The following is a 6,387-nucleotide window of genomic DNA, read 5'->3' on the forward strand; positions in this document are numbered from 1 at the left end:
CCAACGCTTTATAAAACTTTAAAACGTCGTAGGGTCAGTAGTGTTAACAATTTCTTAAATTTAAGAAATGGGAAACTGTAAATCTTAAAATCAAATCAACCAATTACAGTTTTTTTCTTTCTAAACATCAGCCGAAAACTGTTCTTGTTTTGTTCTTACATTTACAGCCAACCCCTTTCTCCAGTTCATCCTATATTTTTTCACATACTTCAGAAGTTTCTCAATCTGCAGGTACTAAGCACTGAGAGTTTCTTATGGATCTTATTCTTATGGATATCTTGGTGCTGATGTCTTAAAAACCTGTTGTATTTGGAGAGGTACAAGAATATTTAAGAAGTGGTTATAATAAACTAGCGAAAAATTTTGCAAGGGGCGACTTATTTTGGAGAGAAGCGAAATTTTGTTGATTAGAAAAAACAAAGAATCTAGTCCAAAACAGCGCAAATCAAATATGGAATCGTCGTTACATTTTTTTCTAAAAGTTTACAAAACGTAGACACCTTTAGATTTGGTAAAAAAAAGTGAAAGTATTTCAAACCATGTCTTGACTGAATGGATATCCAAGCAGAAAGATTAGAAAAGCAAAAACTTTATCTACCTGTTTGCAAATTTCTTTTTCATCTTGGTATAAATAAAATTATATCTAGTAGTGTCTTACAAAAGTTTATTAGAAATGATCACATATAAAATGTTGTACGTTCTTGTGATGCTTCACAGTTCCATTTTATAATCTTTCGTAATCATCACGCATCATGTTGTTACGCAATATTTTTTTCTGCAATTACTTTCGTTCGAGTTCACAAAAGTCGTACAAAATACGCTGCTCGCCTTTTAAAAAAACTCCCACGTGTTTGGAGATACTCGCCTACTCCGTCTCTACAAAAACAGCTTCTACTGGGCTCTGAGCAAGTTTTGTCCCAATAGACACAGAAACTGCCACTCCGCATTCGTTCGTGTAAGAAAAAAAATTAAGTTTTTGTAATTCAGTGAGTAACGGGAAGTTTTAATGTCCTTGGAGATTCTATCTTTAACGGCTGGGTCTTCCTCCCCTTTGACTGTAACTATGTTGTATTACTGCCAGAGATTGCTCTAACTTGCTTGCCAGCCACACAAGCCGGTTAGCAGTCAGTAGATGACACCAAATGGACTGACGACACTTCATTAACAGTGCGCCAAAGTGGGGACTCGACTCTGAAACCATATGAAGTCGAATGGGCTACCAATACACTATCTCCGCCATCACCATCTTGGCCAAAGTGAATTAGAAAAGCAACCTTGAAGGCGAACTGTAGTTATATTTCCTAGTTTTACCTGTCACAGCGCTCCTCCCGCGCAATATTTTTCTTCTGGCAGTTCTACCCCCGCGCGACATTTTTGTGCCACAGTTCTACCCCCGCGCGACATTTTTGTGCCACAGTTCTACCCCCGCGCGACATTTTTGTGCCACAGTTCTACCCCCGCGCGACATTTTTGTTCCACAGTTCTACCCCCGCGCGACATTTTTGTTCCACAGTTCTACCTCCGCGCAACGTTTTCAAAGTAGTTTAAAACAACCTACAATCTCTTCGATCTCTTGATTACGGTTTTGTTGTAAATTGATTTCAATATTTAATATCCTGTTTTCTTTTTACATGCTTTTTATTTTACGTTACACACTTGTTTTTAAGATTGTCGTGAACCTCAAAATTTTTATTCTGGCTGGCTAATTATAATGATTTATTAGTGAAAAGGATGACGTCATTAGTCTAAACAATAATTGATCACGTGACTTTAATTACTAGCACACTAGAGCACGAAAACTGATTAGCGATTAGCTTTCGTATCCTAGTACGCTAATCATTTCCAATTGTTCGTGTCATCGTAAATTGTAAGAACGTGCGCAGAAGAAACACATTACAAATTCTAACGACAATGAAATCGTCATATTTAAATGTCTTATTACTCAACACGTTACACACATAAATATCTAGGGCACGAATGTAATAACCTGCAACAGATTCACTTCCGTTTGTTTTGAAAATTTCCTTGATATTTTTTTTTATATATAATTTAGATATTTTGACTGTAATCCCAGTCTCTTTCAAAACATTCTCATATAATCTGCATGAGTTAGAGTTTTTTTTCAGTTCTGACTTTTAGGAATAGGTGCTGCAATCATAGCTGAAAGCCATTTTTTTGCTTTTTGCTCTCTACTTAAAGCTTGAAGTTTCTTTCCTGCAATGTTAAAGGCAGACCATAACCAATGTATGCAAAAAAAGAAGTGCTTAGGCTTAACTAACGTAAATGAAGGAGTACTCGTTAATGGAATATAAATTAATATGAGAGAATGATCTACACCAAACAGGTTGAAATATTATTAATTGAATGTTAAATGAACATCAATATGTTTTTATAATTTGTATAGTTTAAGGGCAGAAACCTTCAACAGAAAACAAGAAAAAAATATAGAAGGTGAAACAATCTTTATTTATTTTTCATGAGAGAAAAAAATTTCAAGGGTCAGGGTTAAAATTTCAGGGTTAAAAATCGAGAAAGTCGCAAATGCAAAATTTCCCGCTCATTAAACATCAAAAATATTATGACGTCATAGTTGCTGGTGGGACGGCAACTGAACGGAATCAGTACATTTTATGGAAACATTAAAAACAAATTTGCGCTACGATGAGGAGTTACCATGACAGCTTCTTCAACATATCCTCATTTTTAACGGAATACGTGATTATTCTAATAATTTCTTGAACGTTGATGTGCAACCACTGTAAAAAAGCAGGACGTCAAACAGTGTTGAATGGTTCAAAGACACCAGCAGTGGTTTGCGCGGTAAAAGATTGCTAGGTGTGGTTCTGTAGTTGAGTTTAACTCTTTTTCTTGAAAAAAAAGAGAAAGAAAATGGTAAAAAAAATGTTTTTCTTACTGTACTTTTCTCAATGATTCGTTGTCGAAACGAGATTTAACATTTACTTAAATTATTAAAATTAATTGAGCACAAAGTTTTTCATTCGAAAAGTATTATTGTGTTTGAACAGGGGAGAAATGACTAATATGCGTGACTAATGTGTTAAAACTTGGAGGAAAGATCCAAGGTTAAAAATAACTTATTATTACTGTCCAGATCTAAATTTTGACGTAAATGTGATATGATTCTTTGACTTCTTTGCATCATGCTTTTCGACGTATTAGTACCAAAATATCATCCTGTTTGACATCTAGTAAATAAATTTCATGCACTCGCAATGTTTTTTTAAGAAAACCGCGTTAGTTATATGCAATGAAATGCAAAATGTTGACTGACTCGTGTGCACAGGTTTTTATCCTCTTGAACATCCATTGCATCAGTTTTATCGGACTTCAACGCGTTTTCCCGCTATCTAGTGATGCTAATTTATTAAGAGAATTAAGGTTTTTCCTCCAGGCTAAAGCATGATTGACCCCCGCTAAGACAGTAAGCTTTATCTCCACAAAAACAAACAAAACAAATTCGCTTCCTAGGGCTCTGTTATCCCTTTATTTTGACTTCCGACTTTCGCTTGTGACGCAAAAGGTTCCTTATAACAGGACATTACAGAGCCAGGAATGTAACAAATACGAAAATGAACTTTTCATTTTTTTAAATAATTTTTCGCAAAATATGCATTCGCCCTTTGCTTCCTGAGCTATAATACTTCCCCAAACAGTTGTTAAAGCATAACCCACGTACCCACTGTACCCGCAAAAAGATGACCAAGTTGTTTTTATGTTGTGAAGGCGAAATAAAAAGACTTCGTTGACGAAGATGCAAGGTAAGAAGAGAAAAGCAATACGCGACGATTTAAACCATTTGTTCCCTTCTCCTTTGTCGGTAAACCTGTCCCGTGTTGTATTATTTGTTTATTATAATTTTTTGTAATGTTAGGTATTTAATTTTAAAATTTTAGCTTTTATTTTACTTGTTGTAGAAAGAGAAATCAATAATACACAATTATATAGAAAACGTAATGCATTATGAAAATAAAACGGATTACAACTGATCCATCTGTTTCTTTCTTGTCTATTATGATTGTATGTTATTGTACTGCAAGATAGCTTCTGCAACGCGCCACTTTAACCGAAAAAATATTTGTGGGCAAACTCTCGCAAATATTAGCCAAATTCGCAAAACTTTATGAGCGCAAATTATTTTTGTTTTAAAAAAATTCTCCCAAGAGAATGGTCTATTTCATAGAAAATAATAGAACGCTTTTTAAGGTACAATCCTTGAAATTTTTAAGTTTAACTTTTGGTGGTTCTCAAGTTTTTTATTCGCAAAATCTTTTAATATGATTCATTCGCAAAATTTTTTACACTTAAAGTTCTTAAAGTAAGTAGAAGGCGAGGCGATGACAGTCACTTTTTGACACAAAAGACTGAAAAATTGTGAGTTAGTGAATAGAGTTTACAACTAAGAAACAATTCAGTTCAGAGCTGAACGTCCATTTATGAGGATTTATAAAGAGTTGCAGAACAATAACATTTATCACAAAAATTTGATGACGTCGTAAATGCCATGTCCATTCGTAGCTGAACAGTTTTTTCGCCAGAAATGTAGCCACGAAAAAAAATAGGCGCTATTAAAACTTAAGACTAACGTTCCAATAAAAGGATGCTCGTTCTCAAAAAAAAAAAACGTCCTGAGGATGTACTAGATTTCAAATATTAAAAAATGCAGCTAAAATGTGCTAAAGTTGATTAAAAAATTTCGTCCAGTTTGAATAGTATTTCCTCTTTCCATTTTTTATTAAAGATCTTGCGCTTATTAACAAAAAAAGATTCTATTACAAAACGAAATTTAACATTTACACAAATTATCAAAATTAATTGAGCATAATGTTGTTTATTCGAAGAAACTTTGACTGTGTTCAGGCAGGGGCGGAATGACTAATATGTGTGACTAATGTGGTATAAATAACTCTTTACTGTTCAGATCATTCTGCTTTTGCATCATGCTTACGACGCAGTAGTACCAACCTCGTTCGCACGGCATTTTGCCTTGTTGATAAAGTTTATAGCGGCGAAAATTGTTGTTTACTCTGCAACAACGGTTCAGGAGCCACAAGACCCTGGGGACAAGGTGGTACCAATATGTCAGCTTATTTACCATATAGTAATTAAATTTAAAGTACTTGCAGATAATTTTTAGATACCACATCCTCTCTTACAATGTTTTTCAGGAAGGAGGGATGTAATTGGAAACTTTTTACCAATCTTATGAATAACTGTTCGTTACTATTTAAAAAAAGATTCATGTGTCAAATGCATTATATTTGCTGCCAGAATATACGAAATATGACAAATGACAACAGGTCATTTTGCTCAGAATCCAGTATTTTTTATTAAAATAACAAATCAAATTGTCCAGCATGGTAAACATGTTCCCGCAACAATTAAAATCGTCAATTTTATGTCTGGCAATTAATTCAAAAAAAGCATGTTAAAAGCTTGTTCGAAAAATCTCTTTGCAATGTCAAATTTGGTGTCAATGTTATATGTAATCAATACCTTAGAAGATTTAACAATTGAAATTTCTTGATATCTTGAAATATGGTAAAACCGTGATGGTTATGGGTGCGTACCAATGACACACGTGCAGAATTAAGCTTATTCTTTGTGAAATTAAACAAATTACGAACTCGATTAACCGCTGTAAAATGTTATAACTAATGTGCGAATACTTTAATTTTATATGTTGGTATGTTAAGCTTGTAACGAACCAATACTGTGTAATACAACTGTTTATGTTCAGGGGTTTGGACACGAATTAGAAATAAAACAAAACTAGTATAAGACAAACCTGGAAAAAAATTCATTGGGAAATTCATTTTGAGTTTCCCGTTCCACCAAAAAGGCGATTTTGAAAATGGAATGTGTTTACGAGATGTTCACAGAATTACTCCTGGGATCTTTGAGATAAGCAACATTGGTTTTGGGAGAAGGTATCGGGGCTATAAAGAGAGATTATGACATAAAGAATACTGAAAAAGCCCTTTTTTAAGGCAGCATAATAGTGAATGCGTAAAACTTTAGCTATGCCTGCATTATAAGACAACTAAGAACAATACGATTACTCTCTTGTCTCCAATAATCACAGTAACATTACTATGGTAAAATAACCATAATGGCGAGTTAAAAATAAATGGCGGACGCTGGAAAAGAATGTTCTATGGTGGATGAGTTACAGAAAAAAGATAACACTATTAGAGACATATAAGTAGTCAACAGAAAAAAAATTTCCATAATAACAGACGTTGTCTGTCTGTCTCTGTGAAAAATGGTACCGCAAGTAAAGGGACACTCGAAATGCGGTATATAAAGGACGGGCGAACCCTAATAGCTGTATATGGCTGTCTGCCCTGCGAAATGGTATCGAAAATA

This window comes from Hydractinia symbiolongicarpus, chromosome 11, assembly GCF_029227915.1.
Source record: "Hydractinia symbiolongicarpus strain clone_291-10 chromosome 11, HSymV2.1, whole genome shotgun sequence".
Lineage (NCBI taxonomy): Eukaryota > Metazoa > Cnidaria > Hydrozoa > Anthoathecata > Hydractiniidae > Hydractinia > Hydractinia symbiolongicarpus.